The following is a 27,681-nucleotide window of genomic DNA, read 5'->3' on the forward strand; positions in this document are numbered from 1 at the left end:
CAAAGTTTGGACCAATGCATCCCTGTTTCCCCTTCATCGACAGAAATTAAAAAACAAAAGGAGAAAACAATGGCAGGCAAATGTGATCCTGTGTAGGATGCACAGGATTAAGCAGGCCATTTCAAGATATTTTCCTTGAAGAGTATTTCATTGGCCTCAAAAGACAGATTTAAAAAGAGCACCTTATTGTTCCCTGTTTTTATCTCCTGTTCTTTTTCAAAGCCACAAATTTCCATCTGCTGCATTTAGAACTTAAACTGTCCCCAAAATCAAGTAAATTAAAAGTGTTTCTCCTAGATTTGTCACAGTGCCTATAAAATTCTGACTTTATATGCTTCCTGGACTTTTGTGCTCATTTGTTTTCAGTTCAGCTGTAAGCCACCAAGCACTTCATCTGCTACCACAATTGCAAACATTAAAACAAATTGAACACAAAATTATGCAGGACTGTGTTAATGAAGGACTCTTGCTCTACAACACTGATTTCTGGGCACCAAGACTAAAAGTGGACTACTTTCAAGCAAGAGTCACCCGCGGGTGTTCAGTTGAGTCCCCTCATACCCCAAGAACAAAGGAAGCTGCCTTATATAGAATCAGAGCATTGGTCTATCTAGCTCAAAATTTCCTATACTGACAAATAGCAGGACTTCAAGGATTCAGCTCTACCTGGAGATGCTAGGAATTGAACCTGGGACCTTTTGCAGGCAGATGTTCTACCACTGAGCTACAGTCTTCGCCCAAGAAGAAAACAATTACACGGAAGAAAGACTCCATTCCCTATGACCTCATAGCCCTTTTCACATGGTCTTCCAATTTTATTGTACTTTTACTTTTTTGAACCTCCCTGAGATCTATGGGTTTAGGTGATATGAAAATTTAATAGCTACAACAACATGTGGAAAGAGCAGAATTGCACCTTGGTCCAGACAATCATCATGCCTATGTGCACAGAGCCTATTATGTACTTGATGTACCTTAATGTATATGCTCAGACTTTGTGCGTACAGTGGCAATAAAATGATGGAGCCATGAAAAAGGACAGTGGTGTGGTATAGCTCACCACTTCCATACATTAAGTCTACAGGTGTAGATGAAGTCTACGTGTAGCTACTAACCATGCTGGCTGAGTGAAAGAACTTCCATGTTCAGAGGGAGCATTGCATTGAGTGCCAAGTGATGTGGAAAGGAGGAAAAAGAAAGTAAAGGCAATTCCCATGATATCTTCCTAGTGTGTGACAAACAGCATGCTGGATCAAATGAACCCATGGTCTGTTTCAACAAGATTATCTAATGCAACCTTTCTCAATCTGTGGGTTCCCAGATATTGTTGGACTACAACTCCCATTACCCTTAGCTACCAAGGCCAGAGCTCAAGGATGATGGGAGTTGTAGTCCAACAACATCTGGGGACCCACAGGTTGACAACTGCTGAAAATTGTAATAGTCCTGGGAAACCTCTTTTTTTTTTTGAAGGGGGGAGTATTGTACTAGCTTTTGGAATGTGGGGATGGAGAAATCTTGGCACCCTCATCAGTCTACAAATCACTGGCTTTTGGAGGGGTGGTGGGCTATGGCAATGAGCTAAGGGAGAGAGAGTATGATTGTGCAGTGCAAACTTAGACTCATTCTCTTTAATCACCTCCTCTTTTCTACTTTTGCTTTAAGAAACCGCACACACATGTAGGGAAGCAGGAGAAATTAGATTCAGTTTGTGTCAAACATACTTTTTTCACATGTTCTGAAGCAACAAATAACCAAAACACAGCCATCCTTTGAAATCCTTTGAAGGAGGATTACCAACCAGCTCCCATAGCGGCCCCTTACTGTCAACACAGGGGCATCTAAAGGACCATCTTGCCCTGAGAGAAGCGGAGAAGCAGCAGCAGCTTTTTCTACACAAACAATTTGTCTTTCCCATTCTATTGTTACTTTAAAAATAATAATAGTAAAAGACCCAGTGCTTATTCTTGTAATTATCTTATGCAAATCACTTTGGGAAGTCTGCTTGAAAAGTGGTATATATTTTCTGTAACACTTTCCCCTTAATTCTGAGATGTCGTCCTCCAGCCAAGTAATATGTACAAAAATGCATTTACTAGAGGAAATTGTGCATACGTTAGTGAAAACATACAAAAATGCGCCATAGCAAGAGAAATAGCTTTGCAAAAATATGTACATAGTAAAATTGCATACAAATGTGTGTGTCTTAGGAAAAATTTGCACTAAAATGTCAATTAATTTTCATTTTTAAAATTGCAATTAAAAAAAGTCATGTAAAAAAAAATCAGAGAACTGAATTTCAGTTTGAAAAATGAGAAACCAAAATTCACAGATTCACTCATTCCTACATAATTTAGTACCATAGACACAATGCACCTTAGATCCATTTTTGGGTTCTGTTGAAAACCAGGGGTCTAGAACACACCTACCATCTCCTGTGAGCTGAGTGTTGCACAGAGCATATTGGTACGGATGTCCAAGCTGCTGAGTTGTTCAGCCAAGAAAAACAAGGTCACATTCATCAAACATTTTGCCTTGCCCATTGTTAATTTTGTTACAGCTACACTGAACAAAAGGAAAGCAACATAGCAGGATCATTGCGATGGAAAAACTAATGCTAAAGAACTGGTTGACAATTTGAAGCTAAAGCAATGGATTCTTATAATGTACTCCAATGAAAGCCAGAAAATGGTTCCAATTTAATTAGAGTTTGCTCTTGGTCTTTTTTTCCATGTGGCAACAACAATAAAAAATTGGCTGCTCACAAGAAAAAGAAAAATTTGTATCAGTTGGTTGTTGGTTTTTTTTGGGGGGGGGGTTGGTTGGTTGTTCTAGTTTGAGAAATCAGTAATATTGCCGCAACTATTTTATTTATTTATTTATTTCAACTGTGTTGGAATCAACACACCATGATTAACTTATCCAATATTAGTTATATTCATAGCAGACTCATTGGAATAAGAAATAGGTCTACTCTTAGTATATCATTATATATATAATATCTAAACATACAACCAAATAAAGCTGGGCTATTTTGGGCTGGGGATGTTCCACTTCAGTAAAGATGTATAAAACCCATTGGACTTGGGGAGAAAAGAAGATTGTTCTGCTCCCTTCATCATTTTTGCAAATACAGCCAGTGAGAGAGAGAAAATTATGTACATGAGCAATGTGTTGGCTTTGTGGAGACTCGTATAACTTCAGACAATGCAATTCTCCTGCCTGCCTGCCAGCACCCAAAAACACACAAGCAGTATATAGCAAAGGAAAGCTCTCACAGAAGATTAGACTTCTATATTTAAATGAGGTTGATCTTGTGATTTAGTCAAGTATACAAGAGGGGATCATGATCTTCCATCAGCCACTTTCTCCAACTTTATACTGTTCGCACATATAGATTATTCATACAAGCCTCAATTTCTATACATGAGCCCTGCAAAACAAGTTCTGAGCCAGCTCCTTTATCTCCAGGTTCAAATACAAGATCCTTCTGTATATACATAGAGAGTTGTATGGACTAAAGCAGGGACACCCTAAAACACTTCTGTTATCAGCAGGTTGCGGAACTCTTGGAGACAGAGCTTAACTCACTGTAATTATGCCGATACCCTTTTTTTTGCTGAAATGCAGAAAGCTGACATCTTTGAGAGCAGCCTGTGGGAAGCGGGGAGGGGAGGGAGACACTAGACCTGCAAAGCTAGTTCTGTTTCATTCTGCTGTCATCCTGACATTTCCTTGTAAAATGGGGGTGGGGGAGGCAACCCTTATTGATACGTCTGTTGGCAAAGAGGTTAGTGGGCATCAACATTTCTTGCAAATTTTGATGCAGTTATTCCAAACCTCTCTAGCAGCTAAGCTCAGCAGCCTGGATTTGTTTCCTTAAAAGAAAAGAAAAGGGGGGAAAACCCACCACACTATTGGAGAACTTGACTCTTTTCACAAAGCAACGTGTTGTGCCTTCGTAGCAAGTGCTGTTAAAGAGGATTATAGATATCCAGACTGTGGCTGTTACTTTAGTTTCTTTAAAACACATGCACTAACAAGAAAAGACCATCAATCACCCTGCAAGGTATAAATCCTAATTCCTACCCTTCCTAACAGGTTTTAAAGGTCATGGATGTATAGAAATGTGTAGCTTAATTTTAAATGCATTCATTACTCTTGCAGGGGAGTTTTACAATTTATCCTTCCTCTGTTTTGCCCCCATTTTAAAACAGCTATTTAAAATGTGAAGCAAGCATCACCAAAGATTATAAAGTGTAGGACATAATAAAGGAGGCAGCACAGTATGCTGCCTATTTTTTGAAGTGGAGTGAGAGTTCAGGGAGGGAATCACACTTGGGGTCTGCTTTTCAATCACCCTCATTTGTAATGTTTGCATATTTACAGTAGCTCAGCTCCTTCAGCCATGTTTTCAGCAATCAGATTCCACACTGGGGACAGAGAACAGCCGCAAATGAGCGCTTGATCTATAAATGGCCATTTTTACATACAAGGAGGGGGGGCATGAACTGAGATGGAGGCAGGACGGCAGCTGGAGGAATTATGTATCTTGTGTTCATCTGATACAAGAAATAGATAAAACATTTGTGTTTGGGAGAATGGAGAGAGATAGGAAAATAGAATAAAAGCATGCTTATGTCATCAGACTTGCATTTTACTGAAGCGGGGGCACACTGCAACTATAAAAGTTGATTGTGGCAGGTCACCAACCATCTTCATACCAGACCTTGCTAGGCCACAGACCACCACAGGGTTAAACATGCTAAAGTCCTTTAAAATCAATGTGTGTTATTAAATGTGTGACTTCCTCCAAAGTATCCTGGGACAGTAGCTTGCCCATCACATGTCTATAATTTCCAGCACCCTTAAACTACACTTCCTAAGATTCTTTGAGAGTATCCACAATTAGTTGGATCCAGATAAAGCCAGTGGAACTTGGTTCCTATTGAACTTAAGGGGGCTTTAAGGAAAAATAATTATTAACTAGTCCCATTGATTCCAATGGATATGGATCAAACCCTATATTTAGGGGCTAGATTTGTGTAACGTGCTCAGCTATGCGTATATTTATGGCATCTAAGGGTGTTTGTATAGGCAGAAACTTCCAGCCAATCTTGTTGAGTAATTTGGCACACACCAATGCAAGAGACCCTTTCTCTCAGGAAATCTCCATTCTTACCACAGGAAGGCAAGCAATGGAAAAGATTCTGTTATGGACTCTCTGGCCACCGTAGTCAGGAGGGGTAAAGAAGCAAGCTAGGAACAGTGGCGTAGCGTGGGTTGTCAGCACCCGGGGCAAGGCAAGTAATTTGCGCCCCCTAACCCGTGGATTTGCGCCCCCTAACCCCCAGATGTTGCGCCCGGTGCGGCTGGCCCCCCCCCCTGCACCCCCCACGCTACGCCACTGGCTAGGAATCTCCAAGTCTGTGTGGTGGTACAGTTTTGGGCTTTGCTGTTTCATAAACAGTTATGATGAGCCACCTCAATGAAGGGTAGAAGGAGATGGAGCAGTATAGTTTCACCTTCAGTGTAGGCAGGGGAGAGGCAAAAAAGCACATTTTACTTTTGTACGGTAAGCTACACACACACATCTCTATCTGCCATCCAGGCAAGTAAGGGGCATTATCAGAGTTCAAGGATACATCCCAGCCAGGCAAAAACATGCAAGCAGAACCAGTGATGGGGGCACTTAGGGATTGTCCTGAAATGCCAGAGTGAGAAGCCTGGGGGAGCACATTTGGGCCCAGACCAGATGTTTCCCACTTTTCTATTAAGAGGTTCCAAATAGGTCAAGTTTCAACCATTAAAAACTCCCCTACAATCAGTTGATAACACCCCTCCGCAACCACAACCCTTGTTCTTTCTATTTGTCTTGCTATTTCTTGTTTGCAAAATATGAAGTGTCAAACAGTTGAGTGAGACTGGTCTTCCTAATGTGTCTAGTGAGCGAAAAACAGCCTTGACAAAAACTTGTTAGCCCAGCCAGCTATAAATAAGAAAATAAATACAATAAGGAGCAGGGTGGCTGATAATACCTTGTAAATGAAGTCATCAAGGAAAGCATGGAATGGAAATGTCTGTGTCATTAATTGTATATGAAACAGAATGCCAAAAACATGAATTAAGCAGAGAGAGAGAGAGAGAGAGAGAGAGAGAGAGAGAGAGAGAGAGAGAGAGAGAAATACATATATTTGCTAGCTAATATGAACTAAGTGGAAAAGTAGCATAAAATGGCAAAAAGTGATTTACTTACTCCAAGACCTGAAGATGTACGTGTTACTGTTTAGGTAATCTTGGGATTATTTGGTTAAAATAAAATGTTGCTCAGACGAAAAAGAGTCTTCACGAAGTCTAACTGCTATTTGCTTTGCATGACGATCTTATGCAGAAGAGAAAAATAAGCTCAGATATATTCTGAGAGGGAGCAATATTTGGAGTTAATTGGCCCATTAAGCGATTAATTTAATAGGTGGGTGTTAGTCACTAACATTAGGTTATCCTAGGCAAATTGTCAAAAAGGTAAACTGAAATGAGAATCCAAAATGAATACTGAAATGACAGCAAACATTAGGAAGAGAGAAATGGCATTCGAATAGTAACAGTGTATACAGGATTGGAGAGACCTCTAGTGTCCCTAAAAACCTGAAACACAAAAGCAGCTCATTATTGTGCTAACAGGATATATAGATGGCTAGTTTTCATCTTATCAAAAGGGGGAAACTGCAAGTTTGATATTATGGCATGCAAAATACCAAACATGTATCATACATTACAATCTCCTACATGTATACAGATTCACGTGCCTCAGCCAATCTGTACAGTATAGCCACAGTTATATCCAAAAGCAGTCATTATGTATTGAATTTCATTAGCTCTTAGTTCTTGCAGTCTCCCAAACCACAAGCTGACAAGTCCTTTTAGTTCATTCCAAAAAGAAACTCCCCTTCTTCATGGATATGAATAATCAATCTCCATTTTATATATATATATATATATATATATATATATATATATATATATATATATATGCTCATATTAATCATGCAATCTAAAGGTATGAGAGGAAACCCTTTTCAGCTCTCTGGGGGCAAGGCCAGAGACAAAACTGGGTTGGGGCAAAGAATGTCCACTTAACCTTCATAAAGTAGGGTAGTTTCTACACACACGCCCTCTATGCTCCTCCAGGCAACCAAGAAGCACAGTGGTGCAGGTGCATTAGGCTGCTCCAGAGACAAGAGTCAGGGAACAATATGACCAAATATGTGTGAATTAGAACAAGCCACAATTTAGTAAAGTTAGTGGGGTTGGCATGGCATTTAGGCATGGATCTGTTCTGCTTCAAACGTCTGATGTGATGATGGGATTTTACTTGATGTTTTGGCTTGTATATATACTGTAAGTTACTTTGGTTACCTCTTTACAGAAAACGACCAATACATTTAATAAATCATCATCACCTACCACTGCCTGTCCACCTGTCACCTCTGAGCCAGTGAGAGCGAGCCATGGCTCAGTGGTAGAGCTTCTGTTTTGCATGCAGAAGTTCTCCAGCTGAATCCCTGGCATCTCCAGGTGGGTATAGGGAATTACTTCCTGCCCCAAACCACAGAGGGCAGTTGCTGTCAGTTCAGACAATACTAAGCTAGATAAACCAGTGGTGTGACTCAGAATAAATCACACCATTTCCTTGGAGGAGGAGCCTCCCTTCACCCCAAAGAGAAGGAAGCAGGAAGCAGAGAGAGCACTGAAGAGGAAGTGGGCCTGCTGAGAGAGAAACCCACTGTTGGTTTTGTGCTCATGGGCCTCCAAAACCTGAAGTTTGAACATTTCAGCAATGTTCTCCCCCTCTTTCAGGGTGTGACTAGATAATAAAACAGACATGGCACTACTGCCAATTATGGCTGTCTCACATCTGGTTGTCCCTTTATACCTATTGAATAATGATATTCTCAATGTGATGTGATATCATCCTGTTCTGAGATTAGACAGCCACGACACCAACACATTGGCTCCTGATGATGGGGATGGGGTTTTCACATGATGTGATGGCATCACAACATGCACTGAGTTTCACTTGAAAGTTTAGGTAAGAGAGAGCTGCGGTTCTCAGCTAGTTCCCCAATCTATCAGAAAACCCCTTATTAACCAACAATTAGATCTGCTGTCTACTGCATTGTTACAGTAAGCTTCTGCAACATAAAATTTTATTAGAATGCCTCCTAGGTAGTTTATGTCTATGCCACATCTGTCATAGAGAAAGCATGCATATGAGTCACAATCAGAGCCTGCCCATCCATGAGGCAAGGTGAAGCAACTGCCTCAGAGCTTGGGAACATTCGATGGGGCAGTAGATCTGGGCCCATAAGGAGCAAATTACTTCCCATTTGCATTCTCAGCCACCACCTTCTCCTCCATGCTTCTGCTGTTTTCTTTCACATCTGGAAGCAATGCCTCCCCCCCCCATCAGCCTCCTTTTGGATCTCCTTTTTCTCCCCGTTTTCTCATTGGTGGTGGTGGCACTGGTAAGGGGGCAGGGGAGGAGTTGGGGGGTGGATCCTGCTTCTGAGGGGTCGTATGTCTCCTCTCCATGACTGATACACACAATCATGCTCACATCCCATCTTTCTCCTTTCTGTAGATAATGGGGTTCAGTATCAGTAAGGATTTCAGCTTAGAACCTTCACTGCATCTTGGTGTTAGACAGGAACTGCTAAATACAGCTGCCCCATTGTCAGGGAGTGGCAGGACACCGATGAGTGTGCACCGGAGGAAGAGGGGCTGCAGTCTGGCTTGGGAGAGATGAGCAGTGGTCCGTGGGGATCTGTACCAGCCAGGAGGCAAGAATAGGAGGTAGGGGAATCTTCAGAGCTGGAAGGAAGGAAGAGAAGGCAGAGGCAGGAAAAAATTGAAGCTGCTAAAGCAGAAGCAGCATTATGTTGCATTATGTGAAGGATTTGCTTTGGTCTGATCCAAATCAGTTACTGATTTTCATGAACAGGACAGCCCTTGGCAGGTGACCCTCAACAAGGGATATAATATTAAGAAAAGGATATAGTATAAGTCTGGGGAACCTTTGGCTCTCCAAAGGTTGCTAAACTACAATTCCCATCATCCCTGGCCTTTGGCCATACTTTTTAGGGCTGGAGTAAAGTTTCCCATGCTTCTTCTAGGAATACTGAAGACAAGTTGCTACTCCCCATCACAAGTCAAGCATTTGCAAATGCCTTCTCTGTTTATTTTATAGAAAATATTATCTTCTTCTCTGACAGCTTATCCATAACCCAGAGGGAAATGATATCTATGTTGCTGTCAGCATTGTTCAATTCAGGAGAAAGAGATCTGGCAGAGGAATCCTATACTACAGTGTAGTTGAGTTCCAGGACTTTGTCAACGTATTTCAGGTAACTGGATTCAGCTGAAATATAGTCAAACTTAATCCACAAGATGTCTGGCCAGTTTTCTCTCTAGCGTATGTTTTCTGATCTTTACGTCTATTGCAGTTAGTTCTTTGACCAAGGAGGGGTTGGTTCATTTTATTTATTTTTGCAAACGTTACAGGGAACATTTTCCCTTATATTCTCCCGTAGGCACTCTGGTGAGTTAAGAATGCCACCTATAGTTCATCATTGAAATAGCTCCAAGAGGAGAAAGAAAGAAAGAAAGAAAGAAAGAAAGAGAGAGAGAGAGAGAGAGAGGAAGAGAGAGAGAGAGGAAGGAAGGAAGGAAGGAAGGAAGGAAGGAAGGAAGGAAGGAAGGAAGGAAGGAAAGTGTGTGTGTGGGGGGGGACACACACTTTCCATGAATACCAACCAGGGATGTTTGATGACATGAATCTTTGAGATTTCTGATATGTATGGCAAAGTTTTTTAAAATTAAGCTGCAGATGGAAACTTAGCAATCAACTGGCTTCTGTATTTCCTGATCATAGCAACACAATTCTTTGTTCAAAAATGTATCAAAATAAGTCTGAAATGTTTGAAAGAAAGGTGCTTTAAAATACATTTAAAATAATATGTAGATGCTAATTTTCCTGTAATTTTAAAAATTGCTAATTAATCTGGAAATCAGGTGAGATAGGTTTATGAATGCACACATTCAAACGGGATGAGCAGTTACAATAGACAGATTCATCCATACCATCAAGTCATTACATTCCCATCAAGTTACATTCCAATCCATTGTAACAATTTTCAGAACAATTTTTGTGTGTCTGTTGCAGCAAAAACAACAAAGCATCTTGTGCTGCCTTAAATTTTAATAGATTTTATTACAGTGTCAGCTTTTGTCGACTAGCACTCAGTTCATCAGATGAATGAAGAGTTATTCTGAGTCACAGCTGTATTTCTTAGGGCTGGGCGGGCAGCTTAACAGTGAGGTCAAAGGGAAATGAAATGTGGCCGTCCAGGCCTCTCTATCTGCCCCTTGGGATTCTCCCATGGCCGTACCTTTCACAGGCCCTGATCAACACCCTCTCCAGTACTTTTGCATGGTTGGAATGTGTCCTTGAACTGTAATGATGCCTCTTGCTTGTCATGCTGGAGAAATATATGCAGAGAGAACCATCTGACTTTTCTGTAGTTGGAATGTAGACTACTGTGCAATAATGAGTCACATCCATTACCCCACCACCACTGGAATCTCACTCCCAGTGCCTTGCAGACCATTTTCTATAACTTCCATGAGACATACGCACCTGGTGATTTGCCCTGCTCTAATTCTTTCCTGTCCAACCTCTCAAACCAGCAACAATATTGTAGGGGTGTGTGTGAAGGGACCTTGTTCCCTAGGAGTTGGCTCCTATGGGTCAGATAGAGAGGCCTGGATAGTCTCATTTGGTCTGCAGTACTCCATCCCTATACTAATTAGAGAGAAGATGTGCTTGGGAACCTCCTACAGGAAACTTGCCCAAGAATTCCTACACACACAATTAAACAAAAAACAAAAAAAACTGGAGCTATGCCTGGAGGTGGTGATGCAGTGCCGCAACATTTAATAAACCAGCTCTAAGTGAGTTAGAAGAAGCCTTGAAAGACAGGTATGCATGCCAAGTTTGCTTTCAAATTCTTGACAAACTCCTGCTTAATAAATAGCAATTTGCCGTGTCGGAAAGCTGAACTCTCTGCTTTGGCTCACTCATAACAAAGACGCATATTCAGAGTCGTGCTGTTTCATGACCCTCCTGAGTTTCTGTTTGAGAACTCCTTGGAAACAGCTGCCACTTCCTCACAAAGCACGTGAGGCGTAACCCAACCAATTTATTGAATTATTCATTAGACTGAGAGAATAAATAAAAAAGGTGGGTATAAGAGGGTGGGTGGGGGAGAGAGAAGAGTGTGGCTGTTATATTGGGGAGAGAGGAAGTTGTCAGAAAGTGCTTTTTATTTATAGGTTTATTACAGCTTGCATTTGTCTCTGTGAGAAGCATACAATTTTCTCCATTGGCCACCATAACTCAGGGTAGAAAGAAGAGCTGTAAATACTAGAAATTTGGGGTTTTCTGGGACTATGGTCTCCTATTTTTAACTTGCATTTTAACATGGAGGTAAAACATTCCTTTGACAATGTACAGATATTAAATAAAGATCAGGGGGATACAGCAAGCAGAAATTATTCAAGTACTAGAGGAAAAAAATTGCTCCAGGCTACTCTTTCACACATTGTTGCTCAAGTCAGGATTATGATATGACAGTTCTAACTCTGCTGCTGACATTCGAATAGACTATTACATTATTTACTTTTTGTAAAATAACATTCTATTACAGCTCCCTCAAGGCCCACGGCTGTTCTTAGTTTAAGGGGAAAGATTCTCTTTGCCCATGATTCCGAGCTTCCAATTTGTGAATGCAGCTCTGGTGGAGACCACTAATCAGGTCCTCCCTTAAAGAGGGCACATACCGTGGTGAGACCTGGAAAACCGACACCCTGTGTTGTGGGTGGGAACATCTGGTAAGCCACAACACCCGATTGGTAGGTCCCTCGAAGCTGGGTACAATCTGACCAATGGGACGCAAACGGTTTGAGGGACCTATTATGCCCATGCATGTGACTCAGAGCTTCCTCTTTCAGCGCGTGCATTTGGAACACCACAGCATGTCCTCTGCAAGCCAAGACAGAGAGAGAGATTTACCTTCGACGGATTGTCCTGGTGATATCTTTCCGTTATCCCTTCTTCTTTTTAATTCCTTTTACCCTCTTCCTTTCCCTAGTTTTAAATTTTTAAGTTTGTTTTTAATACTCCCCATCCTTGATCTTCCCTGATTTAGAGCGGCCCCACAGGGCTTGCGGCCGCTTAGCTCTCTGCTTTGGAGTCTTTTCGTTTGCTAATTTCTTTCCTATAGGGCGCTTGTCCTTGGGGTTCCCCAGAGCGCTCCCTTTTGCTGGGGATTGCCATGGATCCCAATTCTAAATTTGTGGCTTTGTGTAGCGATCGCTATTCCTTTAAAGGACTTGAGCTCACAAGCTGGTTTATCCAGGGGTTCACAGTGCAGTGTTGCTGCGGCTTGAAAAACTTCTGCTCAGCGGCCCCAATTTATTGTTTTCGGTGTCTTTTTGCCCACAGGGCTTGGCTTTAGCGCTTTTGTCTCCAGGGTTGCCTCCATTTCCCTGGGTTCAGGGAGCAGTAATTCTGAGCCGTGTTAGCCATGCATTTATTTTATAGAGCCTTGAATAGCTGGAGCAAAGGAATTTGAGTTATAGTGATCGTTTGGTCCACTAATTTGGCTTGTGAGAGTTCCCTCTCCGTAAGCTTGGTAAATACTTCACTCCCTCTCAATTTGCTTAAGGATGGTTGGGAAATTCTTGGAGCCGGCAGCCATTTTGCCCTGCTTATTTTGGTGGGAGCCCCATCTTGTCTTGGTGGCAGGGCCCGTGTTGGTGGGAGCACCATCTTGTTTTGGCGGGAGCGCCACCTTAAGGATTAACAGTTAATTTTAATTTTATTGAATATTGGGAGACCTTATAGAGATGCCTGTTAAAAGGAATCTTAGCCCTGCCCTCCCTTCAAAAGGGGTAATTAGAGGCCCGTCTCAATCACTGCATTCAGTGCAAGCCCCAGCAGTTCCTCAGCAAACATTGGATCGTCTGGGGTCTATCATGACCAATATTGGCATGGACCCTGTGGCCTTGACAAGATTTAATGCGGAGTTCCAGTTGGATGGAGCTTATTATGTGGATAAGGCAATGCATATGGGCTGCTCTCTATCCTGTGTAGCTTTCGAGGCCTTCAGTACCCTTTTGGACTGGGCTTTGCGTACCAAGACAGGTTTTAGGAGCGCGACCCAATACCTTGATGATTTTTTATTAAGTTCTACAGCCGATTCGGAGGAATGTCTACTGCTTTTGCAGGCTTTTAATGACCTAACTCAGGAGTTAGGGGTTCCTTTAGCGGCTGATAAAACAGAAGGCCCAGTCACGAGGTTGTCTTACCTCAGGATTCAGTTGGATACGGTGGCATTAACTTCCACTCTGCCTGAAGAAAGTTGATCACTTTGTGTGACATCATTATGGAATTCTTGCCATGGGAGAAAGTTACCTTGAGGCAGATTCAGTCCCTGTTGGGCCATTTGAACTTCACATGCAGGGTGGTGGCACCTGGTCTCCCCTTTTGTGCACGCTTAGCAAGACTCTCAGCTGTCCTGCACTCACCCCATCACCAGGTCTGATTGCCCAGCGAGGTCAGGGCAAACCTTGAACCTGCAATTCGATTTCCAGGTCCATTCAGACGCCGCTGGTTCCTTGGGCTTTGGGCTCTATTTCCGTGGCCTGAGCTCCGGCAGGGTACAGCCATTGCCCGTGATTTAACCTTTCTTGAGGTTTTTCCCCATCGTAGTGACAGTGCACATCTGGACCATGCAGTTCAAGGACCAGTGGGTCTGCTTCTGGTCCAATAACCAGGCCGTGGTGAGCATTTTGGCAAGGCAGTCATCCCGCTCCAACAGAGTCTCTGCCCTCTTGTGCATGTGGTCAGGTTACATAATAGCTCATAGTATTTCCATACATTTAAATGCTAGCTGTAGCTATCCCTTGAATAGAATAGGCAACCTGAATTCACAGTTAGGCTTTAAACAGCATGCTGAATAGTTTTAATGTACTATAACCTGCAGATAACTTTCATGTAATTTGGTTTGTAAATGCTAACAACTGGAATCCCCTTTTTTATTTATTGCAAAGGCTAGCATATTCATCATCTTGCCTAATTAAAATTTAGCAATTAACGAGCAGGGGCAAAATGGCACAATGAGGTCAGAAGCAACCTAAGCAAACTTATCATAAATGCAGAGCATTTTAGAGTTTCTAAAAAGTTCATTCTTTGCTTAATTAACAGATCTAATTACAGTCCTGACATAACAGAATGCAAAGCGTTCTCTTTCAAAGACAAGAAGTCAAAGGTTTAATAGAGCAGATAACCTTCTTTTTCAGAATGCTGTGACAGAGCTGAGCACAAGGGGAGGGAGCTATTTTACCAAGCAGTCAACAGGGTTGATGCAATGGCTTTGACAGAAATTAAAGCTAAGCAATACACAGGAATCCCAATGCAACAAAGGAATTGAAAGCGAATAAAAACTCTCATGTATCTTGGGATCTGAACTAACACCAAGTCAAGGCATTTGATAATCTCCTTTCTTAGCACGATGCCAGTTCTTATTCTGTGACCTCCACTGGCTACTTGTGAAAAACAGTTTCATGTTTCAGAGATAGCAAGTTTTGTAATTATCACCTTATTGATCTAAAATGCAAAAGGCACACATGCACACATTCCCACTCCCTCTTCCTGTATTAAACAAGGATGTGTAAGGCAAAAACAAAACAAAACCCGTGTATTGATGCTTGTTGACCACAAGGTTTCAGAAACTCATTCCAAAAGAGATTATAGTGTATTCAGCTTTGTCCAGATTTAACTGTGTGGTCTGGGAAAGAGAACAGAACACTGATTGGAAACTTATAGAGTCAAGGCAGAGCCTTGCTGAGCTGACTTTGTACAAACAAACAAACAAAAGCTTTGAAACTCCATATGGACAAAGTTCCTAAGCATGAGGACAATGAAAGCCATTTGGTTGTTGGCTTAGGCTTCAAGCTTAACCCCACTTACGTGGGAGTAAGATCTGATAGAACTTACTTCTAAGTAGACATGGTTAGGATTGTGCTAATAGGCACAAATCCTATGAGTAATCTCACTAATCAGAATGAGACATCTGAGGAAATTGGCAATCCCTATGGTAGAGAATCCTTAAATTACCCTGGACTGAATCATGAAAGGCTTCAAAGGCCCATACTGCTACTTTGAACTGTGTGTAGTACAACCAAGAACCAAAACTTTGTCCTAGGAGTAAACACCATAATATGCAGTCACAAGTCTTAATGTGTTAACAGCACTCTATAGAAGTAGGCATCAAGACAGGTGTTTCAACCCTTGACGTGTGGGTTTCACTGACAATTATCAGGTTTAACAGGCACACAGTATTTCTCTGAGCAGATTCACAGCAAACTGAAGGCTGTGATGAATGTGATTCGAAGTAAGCCCTCTACAAGCATTATGTCTACACATTTAATTAAAGCATGAACAGGTCCACACCCAATAGCTTTGCCTACTAGCGTGTGCCTGTACACCATGAACATCTGTAGGATAGAAGTCTTCGTGCATATATGAAAAGGCTTCATATATGCTGCAGACTGAATATGTACATGCCAGGAAATGGGGCTAGGAAGCACAGCACCAAACATACACTGACTGAAGATTTGAGCATAATGACTGCTCCCCACATCAAATGTGCACAGCCCCCTGGATCCCAGTGCAGCTCCTGGTAGTTCGGGCTGGCTTCATCCTCCCCAGGCTGGATACCTGGAGGTCTCCACCTACCTCAGCCAATCGCCCAATCCCACCTGGGGAAGCGTTGCCAGGTAAGGGGAGGGACCACCCTGCCCACACAACAGAAGGTGAATCTTACCTGCGAAGCGTCAGTTGGCTCCAGAGCTTCTCCCACCCTGCCCTCCCTCAGTTAAGTCTTCTTTTGCAGGTTAACTTCTTTTCCACAGGTACGCAGGCGCTGCTACATCAGGGTCACTGTTGAAGGGCCAGAAAGGAATTTTCCTGCATTGGTAGGTTTTGCCTTTCCCTTAGCAAAATGAAACAACTTTGGCGGTTTCAGGCCATCTTCCTAAATGGGGGGGGGGGTGAAGCGGTGACCCATGCCCCCCTTACGGCGGTGATCTCAGGGTTCCCCGTTAAAGGGGTCTTGAGGGGAGGCATTGGCCATATGCCGAGAGGTAGTCATTGCTCTCCCCTCCAACAGTGGCGAAACAGGGGGCGGGCTCTCTGCTTGAACATATGTTCTGCAGAGCCAGCCCAATCCCCACACATTCTGGATAACCCTGATGTCTCCCTGATCCCTGGCTGGGGACTGGGAAGAATAATTGCCTAATGCCTGAGCCAAAGTCTCCCTACATCTGAAATTTAATAAAGTTGTGGCCAATTTTAATCCCATAGCACATTGTCTTGAGTCATTATTCTGCTCAGGGGTTGCCTGGAATTGGGGGGACTCTGCCTGTCCACGCAACTTATGAAGAGGACTCTAGCAATCTGAACACATTCCCACCCAGTTAATCTCATCTACTTTCCACCCTCTTCCAGTTGTCAACTGACAAAGAGTGGTATTCAGCTGAGTTTCCCTCACAGTAAAGGTAAAGGTACCCCTGACCATTAGGCCCAGTTGCGGACGACTCTGGGGTTGCGGCACTCATCTCACTCCATAGGCCAAGGGAGCCGGCATTCGTCTGCAGACGGCTTCCGGGTCATGTGGCCAGCATGACTGGCAAACCAGAGCAGTGCACAGAAACGCCATTTACCTTCCCGCCGAAGCGGTACCTATTTATCTACTTGCACTTGACGTGCTTTCGAACTACTAGGTGGGCAGGAGCTGGGACCGAACAACGGGAGCTCACCCCATTGCAGGGATTCGTACCTCCGACCTTCTGATCAGCAAGCCCTAGGCTCTGTGGTTTAGACCACAGCACCACCCAAGTCCCTTTCCCTCACAGTAGACCCATTGAAATTAATTGACTTAATTTAGGTTTGCTCATTCATTTCAATGGGTCTACTCTTAATCAAACTTGTATGGTGGGTGGAATTCACCCCATCCCCACCCTATCTATTACTTGATGTGTCCTTCAGTTTTTTTATTATCATGACATTCCATATGTCAAGCGATTGCCTCCATCGCCCTTCCAAACAGAAGCCCCATGCACAGTTCCTTCAATGACTACTTGGCTTATCCCCCCCCCCCAATAAATGGAATTCTAAGCCACATATTTTTGCTGTTGACACTTCCAAAGGCAATTTTTATAAATGGGTTTCTAAAATAACAAAAGTAACAACTAAAAAAAGCCCCACTTCTTAATGTCTGAATGCCCAGTGAAGATGTTAATCACAGGCAATATAAACTCAAACCAAAAAGAGCCATTTGGTTTCCTGAATTTATTGGAAAACAGAAAGCAGCAGGATCCACTCTCTCTTTTTGCTTTATTTTCTGGCATTGAAGAGCTTTCAACCTTCAGACAGTATCATTTATTAATAGTAATCCGAGCAAGCAAAGTTGTTAGCAATAATGTATAGCCCAAAAATGCTATATGAAAGGGCAATAAATCGGACTCGGGTAGAAAAGAAAAACCCAAACAAAACAAAATATCCCCACATTCCATGATCAATCAGCTTTCACACTTTAAATTTATGCACTGAGTTCAGGCCATAAAGCAAAGGTAAAATATTTGGCCTCTTCAGTGAGAATTCCCCCCCCCCAAAGATGCAAGGAGGGGGATTCGTATAAAAATACCTTTGAACATTCTATGTAATCTCTCTTTAGTTTCATTTTCCCTTTGTTTTCCCCTACCCCCTCATCTTTGATTGTACAGAAACAATAATAATAGGATGCCATCTCAAAAAATAGCCTTGATTTTGTCCTTTTCTAAAGGACTCATTCTCCTTGTATGAGCAAAGGGGGGGGGGGAGAAAAAACTCCAAGACATAAAAGGTACAAAGTATAGTATGAAACAAAAGGGACTTTTAAGGTCACTTTGGGGGGACTTTTTCAGTCACATCCACACAAATGAATTTAAAGATGTCTTATACCACATGATCAGTCATGGTGCCCCCCCTAAGAATCCTGGGGACTGTAGTTTATTAAGAGTGCTGGGAATTATAGCTCTGTGATGGGTGTCCTAACTCTAACCACGATTAACAAGCTGTATGTAAGTGCTGTCCTGGAAAAGGATGCACAGAATCCAAAGGCCTGAGACTGATGGAACGGACTAGAGAGGTATAAAAATATATATTCATGTCTGGAGAATGTGGCTAGAGAGGAGTTCTTTCAGTCTCAAGAACAACAGTCACCCACTAAAATCTATTGGAAGAAGATTCAGGATAAGGGATTTCATTGCACAAAACATACTTGATTTATGGAACTCTCTGCCAAAAGGTGTCGCAATGGGCATGGGTTTAGTATGCATCCACAGGGGATTGGACCAATTCCCAGAGGCTAGTTTCTTCAATGGCTATTAGCCATGAGGTCTAAATGGAACCTAAGTGTTCAGTATCAGTGGATGTCAGTTGCAGAGAAGAGACAGTGAAGGATGGTGATTTTATATCCTGCTGCTGTTTCCAGAAGAATGTAGTTACCACATGTGGGGAAACAATAATGCATTAGATGGAACTGTGGGCTGATCTAGCAGGACTTACCTCCCCCCCCCCCCAAATTGAAACACACAGAGACCCCACTTTACAGTGGTACCTTGGTTTAAGAACAGCCCTGTTTATGAACGATTTGCTTTACGAACTCTGCAAAACCGGAAGTAGTGTCCTGGTTTGCGAACTTTACCTCAGAACAGGAGCTGAATGGTGGAAGAGTACTGGAGGCCTCATTAGGGAAAGAGGGCCTCGGTTTAAGAACGGTTTTGGTTTAAGAACGGACTTCTGGAACGGATTAAGTTTGCAAACCGAGGTACCACTGTATTTTATTTTGCTCCTCTGGAAAATAAAAGAAGCAAATTATTCTTTGTTACTCTGTAACTCTTGCTTATAAGCTGAAACTATGTTGTTTGAGTCTTACAAAAAGCTTAGTAGATCTTATCCTTTATTGCCCTCTACTGTGCTCTGAGAATGTGTGAGATGGATGGCCTGTAATAAGCTATTCAACAAAAGAGGGCAGTGAAGAAACTGCCATTGCAATTGGCTGATGTCAAGTGGATTAAAGAGACCTAATCCATATCATCAACTGTTTGCCAGATCCCTTTTATTGTAGGGCATGTGCAGTTTGGTTTGAAATGAGAGCTGGCAGGAGCTCAGAGAAGCGCAAGAGACTTATCACAAAGCATATGCAGAACTGAGCCCCAGGCTTCTAACCTGGAGAGACCTTCTTAGGCCAAACTCATATCAGAGGTTTATAAAAATTTATGACAACAGAAAAGGACATTTCCTCCCCCCCCCCCCATACTCCTAGAACTTGGAGTATTCATTTGAGGCTGCAATACTAATCACACCTTCTTGGCACAAGCACCACTTATATAACCGCAAGTCAAGAGGCAGTAGAATCAGGAAAGCTTTTTAAAAAATCACCTTCAAAGCATAACCAACTTACGGAATTTGCTGTCTGAAATGGTGATGTCTGCAAGCTTTGATGAGTTTAAAAAATTAAAAGTATCAGAGAGAAGTAGCTAACAACAAGGCACCTGGCAACTAATTCTATTGAGCCTTCATCTCGCCATATATGGGAGGAATAGATAGATATACCTCAGCTCTGAATATAAGATTCCTGGCAACAAATATGTGTGGTGGAGTGGGGATTATCAACAATCAAATGAAAATACTTGATCTTCAGCTGGGCAAATCTGATAGCTCATCATATCAGATCTGTTTGTCTTGCAAATGGGAGGACTGACATGTAAGCAAGAGACTCAAACTAAGCACAATAAGCTATTGATCCCTATATTTAATATCAGCACTGATTTTCTCCCAAAATGTCCATCTCAGCAATAAAGGACAATAGGAAGATGGGTGGGTCACAAATGCCTTCATCTGTGGTTTTAGTGTTCAAGTTCATAACTACACAGAGAGTCTCCAAGGAAATTTGATATTGAACGTGAAATCAACTTTGTCTTGGACATTTTATTACACTTCTCTCTCTTTTTCAAACTTTTTTTAAAATAGGGAAATCATGTGCCGACAGGGGCAGCCCAAGACATCTGGTTGTGGTAAGTGGAGTCCAAATAGGCTGCAAGGCACAGCACTTGTCCCTCTTGTTGCTGCAGTTTTAAAAAGTCTTGTTTGAGACTCCAGTTCCTCTTGCCTTCATCTACCTGCCTCACGTTACATCAGTGGTGGGGAATCTTTTTCAGCTAAAGGGCCTCATTTCCTTCTGGGTACCTTTCCAGGAGCTACATGACAGTAATGGGTGGAGCCAGAGGCAACAGTGAGCAGAGCAATGACTATAAATTTTACTTGTGTATAGTAGGCTATACACACTCGCACACCTCCATCCAGGCAAACCAGATTCATTATTACACTCCAAGTAGGCAAAAGCACTCAAGGAGTATTTGAAGGAGTCCAGTTGGGTGTGGTTTAACAGTCAATCCCTCTTCCTAGAGAAATCTGGGAAATGTAGCTCTGTGAGATGAATAGGGGTTTCCTAAGAGCTCTTAGCAGCCTTAACAAACTACAGTTCCTACAATTCTTTGAGGGAATCTGTGATTGTTTAAAGTGGTCCAATACTGCTTTAATTATATAGTATAGGTGGGGCTATCTAAAAGCTACAAAGCAATATTGTCATATACTCAAAATTCAGAACACAAGGAAAATTCAGAACACAAGCATTTGGCAGATCAGTAATTTGCACCATTCCACAGTGCCAGGTTATGGCAGGAAGACCTCAAGACAGCATCATGCTTCAACTTCACCATAGGTACTGCACTGGGGTGATCCTTATAAAACAAAGTAGCACATTGTACAACAATTTACAACCCATGTTGTATTGTTGTTGCCAATGTGCTTATGCATGTTACTTCATGCAAGCATAACTATACAGTGGTACCTTGGTTATCAAACTTAATCTGTTCCAGAAGTCTGTTCCAAAACCAAGGTGCACTTTCTCATGAAAAGTAATGCAAAACGGATTAATCCATTCCAGACTTTTAAAAACAACCCCCAAAACAGCAATTTAACATGAATTTTACTATCTAATGAGACCATTGATCCATAAAATGAAAGCAATAAATAATGTACTGTACTATGAAATAAATAAAACAGTATTGTAGATGATAAAAAAATTTTTTAAAAAAATCTTACCTGCACTGATGATAGTCATTGTTTAGATGAGGGGCTTTTATCCATTTCCGCAGTCACATAATCAATCAATCAATAGCTGAACTGGGATCCACACAGTCACAAAAACAAATTAACTGAAAAAGCCTCAAAACAAAAACGCAAAATAAATAGCAAAAATAAAAGCACCAAATATAAGCTCCAACTATCACCTCAGAACACTGCAATTAGAAACAGAAGGCTTGAATTACAATGGGGGGGGGTGCAAATTAGCAGCGCAACAGGAAACACAGGGGGACTCAAAACAGAGCAAGTTCGGCTTCCAAATGAAAGTTCAAAAACAGGAACACCTACTCCTGGTTTTGCAGCGTTCGGGTTCCAAGTTGTTTGTGAACTAAGCTGTTTGAAAACCGAGGTACCACTGTACATTATGTTATTTCCAATGAGTCAGAAATCTCAGTGTCAATGCACTTTAATGCACTTTTGGTATTAAGAGTCTTTCCTTGCTTTCTGAGGATGTCACAGATTACCAATGTGCTCTACACTTTGCAAAAATAAAACCCGATTCACTTCCCACTTCCCTAATGTGTGAGAAAAGGTTTATTGTTGCTGTTAACACAGGCTGTTAAAGAAGGACTAGTGGTATGAAAAGGCAGCACATTATCACATGGTTTGTAAGCAGCAGCTTCTCATGGCTATATGAGGTATGTTTGGGGATTTGCCAGATCACAGCATTTGCTACTGTTGTTGTAAATCATCACATGAAGCTCCTACTAAGTCAGGATCAAGTAAGGACAAGAATTAAGTCAGAAGAAAATGATTTCAGGGAGTTGTTGGAAAAGGAGGGGGGGTCAACAGTGGTTTTCCAAAATAGGTCAGCTTTACTAAACTGAAGTACTAGGATTTTGTTATTGCTATTTAAAACAGGATCCACTTCCTCAGCTACAAGCAATACTGTGTTAAAATGGCAACATAATGCAGTTTGGCCCTATGGAAGAGTAAAGTAAACAACAACAACAACACAGGTCAGTGGAGGGACTGGGGGACAAGCTGGATTGTGTGGAGGTGTCCTTCCACTCAGATCTGCCAGCTGCCCAATGTGTGGGCAGCACACTGCTGTGTTTCCCACCAGTGGTAGCCAATGAAAAGCTCCAAAATGGGGCATTCTGAGGTTGGGGTGGAGTCTAAACCATCCTGGGATCCCTGAGGTGCTGAGTGGTGCCACTAACATCATACGATGACATTGGGTTCAGTTCAGCCCTTATTGGCTCCATACCCACCTCCACTATGACTGTCATTAGCAGCTGGGCTATTGATGCTGCAGTGGCTCCAACATTCTGCACAGCTCTACTGATAGGGTTTGGAGGGTTGGATTGCACCCTAAATCTTGGTTCTGTAAGATTTTTTCCCCATTTGGTAGAATGGTTGGGAGACTAGAAAATACTGGGCATGAAATATTTCATATAGATATAAATAATGATCTATTCCTGTGCCTTTTAAATTATGTCAAAAATAATATAGTGCTCTCAAACGTCCAAGCACACAAGTGTTATAGATCCTTACTCTAGATAGAATTGTGTTTGCTAAAGTATGGAAGATAACCCACACGCCAAGTATCAATATATTTGGCATTAGCAAGGAAACTATGACCTTGGGCCAGTCACACTTCTTTGAAGTCTCTCAGCCCCACTCACCTCACAGAGTGTTTGTTGTGGGGGAGGAAGGGAAAGGAGAATGTTAGCCGCTTTGAGACTCCTTAAAGGGAGTGAAAGGCGGGATATCAAATCCAAACTCTATTTGAAGAAACTTCAAAAATATGGCCTCAGTAGTTCAATACGTCATCATGCGAAAGGCTGGGCTGGATGAATCCCTAGCCGGAATTAAGATTGCTGGAAGAAATATCAACAACCTCAGATATGCAGATGACACAACCTTGATGGCAGAAAGTGAGGAGGAATTAAAGAACCTTTTATTGAGGGTAAAAGAGGAGAGCGCAAAATATGGTCTGAAGCTCAACATCAAAAAAACGAAGATCATGGCCACTGGTCCCATCACCTCCTGGCAAATAGAAGGAGAAGAAATGGAGGCAGTGAGAGATTTTACTTTCTTGGGTTCCATGATCACTGCAGATGGTGACAGCAGCCACGAAATTAAGAGACGCCTGCTTCTTGGGAGGAAAGCAATGACCAACCTAGACAGCATCTTAAAAAGTAGAGACATCACCTTGCCAACAAAGGTCCGTATAGTAAAAGCTATGGTTTTCCCAGTAGTGATGTATGGAAGTGAGAGCTGGACCATAAAGAAGGCTGATCGTCGAAGAATTGATGCTTTTGAATTATGGTGCTGGAGGAGACTCTTGAGAGTCCCATGGACTGCAAGAAGATCAAACCTATCCATTCTTAAGGAAATCAGCCCTGAGTGCTCACTGGAAGGACAGATCGTGAAGCTGAGGCTCCAATACTTTGGCCACCTCATGAGAAGAGAAGACTCCCTGGAAAAGACCCTGATGTTGGGAAAGATGGAGGGCACAAGGAGAAGGGGACGACAGAGGACGAGATGGTTGGATAGTGTCTTCGAAGCTACAAACATGAGTCTGACTAAACTGCGGGAGGCAGTGGAAGACAGAAGTGCCTGGCGTGCTCTGGTCCATGGGGTCACGAAGAGTCGGACACGACTAAACGACTAAACAACAACAACAACAAAGTTCAATACGTATTAAAAGAACACCTGGGAATAAATGAGATAGTGATCAATTATATACTGCCAGGGCTTTTTTCAGCCGGAACTCACTGGAACCAGTTCCAGCTCCTCTCGTGTGGGAGGCATTCATGGTGAGTTCTGGCACCTCTTTTTCCAGAATAATAGCACTGTATACTGCTGTAATTAAAAATGGGAGAAAAATGAAACCAGATGGGACCCATGTGTATGGATTGCTTTCTTTTTTCTTTTTTGTTATTTAAGGCATGCCCTTAAATAGGGATTGATGGGGTTGACATTGTCCTGTAGCAGCTTTTGCTTTTTCCTTAAAAATGTTTTGAATTGATGCCACACCAAGGGCATTCAGAGAAAATAGAAGAGTGGTCACCACAAGGTAGCCACTGATAATATTTCCACTGTTCCTACCATCATAAGCTATGACAGAAACAAAAGTTAAAAGAACCTGCAAGAGGGAGAGAGAAAAAATAAGTAAAACAAATGTGAATGGAGGAAAAGAATTATGGAATGAATATGGTTTTGATACAGTAATAGAAGAGAATTAGCCCTCCATGTGTCTGTGTCTGTGTCTCACCCTCAGGATTCTATTTTTTTAAAGGTCCTTCTGCTCCTCTATTCATCTTCATATGATTCGTTGAGCTGTTGTTGTTCCTGGCTCCCTACCGGCACAGACTTAAAGGAGCTGATGAACAAGAGGAGGGAAATAATTGCAAAAATGTCGATAAAATAAAAGACATGGCTGCTTTTGAAAACAGATCCAAAAGTTCTGACATTTAAGCTGGAAGAAAAGCAACCACTATACTTCATCCTGCCTCCTCCATCCGAGGACTTGAGCTCCTTGTGCAAAAAGTACCATGATGAGATAAAATGCAGGGCAAGATTTTTTTTCTCTCTGCCTAGCCAGCCAGCCATTCATTTTATTGCTCCGATCCATCTGTCTTTTTAGTGGCTTCATGATTGTATCGGGTGTCGCTGGAAGTGCTGCTGTTAAATGTCAAAAGGATCTACATAGCACTGTGCTTGTCTTACATTATTCCGCTCTGACATTTTTAAAAGGGGAGTGTTTTGATTTGGAAGAGTATTTCAGGCAGCAGTTCTAAATGCACTTACCAGAGATTAAGCCCCACGCAGGACTTACTTCCAAGTAAACAAGAATTTAACTCCCTATGTCTAAAAGACACACATTCACAGAACATACAAATTTCAGGTCTACAGTAGGATGGTTAAAATATTCAGATATGTCTCTTTTCCTCTTCATTTGTCCTTCTAGGTACATTTAGAATGTTTAAATAGCAAATAAGAGCTAATACCCCAATGTCCTGAGAATATAAATGGTACTGCTAAATCACCTGCATTATCATAATCTGTGAAATGTTTTTGTTCCAAACTGCCATCTTCTGAAATTCAGGCACTGAGGGTCAGCTGCTGATACTCCTGATAATACTCCCTTTTCATACTTGTCATGTAATGGCAGATTCTTCTCCATGCTTATGGGACAAGGTGGTAGGTGAGAATAGTGGCTGCTGTGCAAAAATGGTAGTGAATATTCAGAGAAAATTCTGCAAAGGGGCCTTCTTGGGAGCAGGGGGTGCTTGTGGAAAGAAAGATCTCAGAATTATCTCAGAGTAAAACATCTTCTGAGAAATTCCAGTTTGTCTCTAGACTAGATCCAGGCCTGCAAGCCTTCAGCACAGTTTCTCCATCATCATATACCTTGCTGAATAAGGAGCCTTGGCTTCTAATTAGCCCAGTGGTCCTCCAAGCTTCTCAGTGGCAACTAACCTTGATGACTATGTTCTGCTTCCACTGCTGGAGGCAGTATGTTACTGAATACCAGTTGCTGGAAATCACTTTAAGGGTAAGTGCTGTTGTGCTGCTTGTGGGCATCCCAGGGGCATCTGGTTGGCCCCTGTGAGAACATAATGCTGGACTAGATGGACCACAGGCCTGATCCTATGGGGCTCTTCTTATGTTCTTTATCTGGCTCTTGGGATTCTCCCAAGAATCCATTCTCCAACACCCATTCCCCAACCATAACCCTCCCTGGCCCTTCCTTGCACCCACCTTGAGGGTTTCTGCCTAGCTGGAATGTGTTCTTGAACTCTGATAATGCCCCTTGCTTGTCTGGATGGAGATGAGAGAGGGATGTAGAGTTCAAAGGTACCCTCCCCCAAGGGTCACCTAATGCAACCCCCTGCAGCACAAGAATCTCAATTAAAGCATCCATGACAGATGGCCATCCAACCTCTGCTTAAATACCTCCAAGAAATGAGAGTACACCACCTCCCATGGAAGTCTGTCCCACTTTGGAACAGCTCTTACTGTCAAAAAGTTCCTCCTGGTGTTAAGTCGGAATCTCTTTTCTTGTAACTTGCAGCTATTGGTTCATCTCCTACCCTCCAGAGCAGGAGAAAACAAGCTTGCTCCATCTTCCATGTGACAACCCTTCAGATATTTGTGTGAGAGGGTGTGTAGAGACTAGCCTACTGTTCAAAGGCAAGTATCTCCATGTATTGCTCCACCAAATTTCTCCTCTATTCCCACCCACCATGGACATGTGAAACTCAGAAGGTATTGAAGAAGGAAATGTGACCCTTGGGATAAAAGAGGATTCACTACGCTAAGCAAAAGAGAGAGTATGTGTGTCCCTAACGCTTCAATCAAGGGAACAGAATCCACAATGCAGGTAAACTTATGTAGTGAGCCATTGAATGGGTTATTGTCATGCAGGGTGTTGTTTGCCTAACCTAGTGCTTTGCCTGGAAACTGAGCATTAAGGACAGGGCTGATTAAGTTACAAGTTGGCACTGAAGCATTGTAACAGATGGACACAGGTAGCCAGCAGGGGAGGATCAGAAATATGTATGAATGCCGCATCAGGTTTTGAGGGCATGTTTCCCATATGGGAACAGCCAGAGCAGCTGTCTGGATCTTACAGACCCTAAGAGGAAATGCCACCTCTAATCCAGATCCGCTTCACATTCACTTGTCTCAAAAATATATAAAATAGCATCTGCCACAGCTTAAGACAGGTTATTTGCCCCCAGTGAGCCAAGGAGAGTGAATGGAATAAATAAAGAGAATAGACATTCCGGTGGAGTTGAGCAGTTGGGGTTTTGATGGATTGTATGTGAAAAGGGAAGCTGAGGAAGTCAAACAGCACTCTACAGCTTTTTGGCAAGCTAACAGCAAATATTTATTAAAAATGAAGGTGCAGGGCAGTGATAATTTTTTTTTTTTTTTTACAGCCTGATTGTGACAAGACGTCTCTCTTTTCCTCTGCAAGAGCCGATTATTAATGCCTCAAACACTTTTGGCTAAACTTGGACGTTTGTGCTAAGCCGTGATAGCACATCTGAATTCTCCCTTTTCAGCTGACCCAAAATCAACCTTAGGTATATGACAAGGTCAGGGCCAGGGCCAGGATGGGGCCAGTGGGTCACTGTGCCATGAATTTCAGTCTGTCCTCAGTTTGTCCCCACCTGCCTTCCTTCTTACCTACTATCTGTCTGTTTCCTCCTTCTTAGTCTTAGTTTTACCCCTTGTAGAACTCAGCAGGGAGGAGAATGTGGGCAAAACAAGTATTAGCTGACTCTGCCTGTTATTAGCTACATTCAAGCCACATAAAATTCAGAGGCTACTATACACACATACACACC

The 27,681-nt window shown here is 42.3% G+C and overlaps 1 long non-coding RNA gene across 1 annotated transcript in view; it reads right to left on the reverse strand.

The window, feature by feature from the left end:
- Positions 1-11,768: 11,768 nt before the first annotated feature.
- Positions 11,769-27,681, reverse strand: part of LOC310769993 — a 33,864-nt gene continuing 17,951 nt past the window's right edge. Inside the window, exons 3-4 of the long non-coding RNA XR_014551909.1 lie at positions 24,597-24,704; positions 11,769-12,100 (exon numbers count right to left, since the gene is read on the reverse strand). This is a non-coding gene — a long non-coding RNA (uncharacterized lncRNA). The remainder of the gene's footprint in view (positions 12,101-24,596; positions 24,705-27,681) is intronic.

This window comes from Podarcis filfolensis (assembly GCF_964270895.1).
Source record: "Podarcis filfolensis genome assembly, chromosome: 8".
Taxonomy (NCBI): domain Eukaryota; kingdom Metazoa; phylum Chordata; class Lepidosauria; order Squamata; family Lacertidae; genus Podarcis; species Podarcis filfolensis.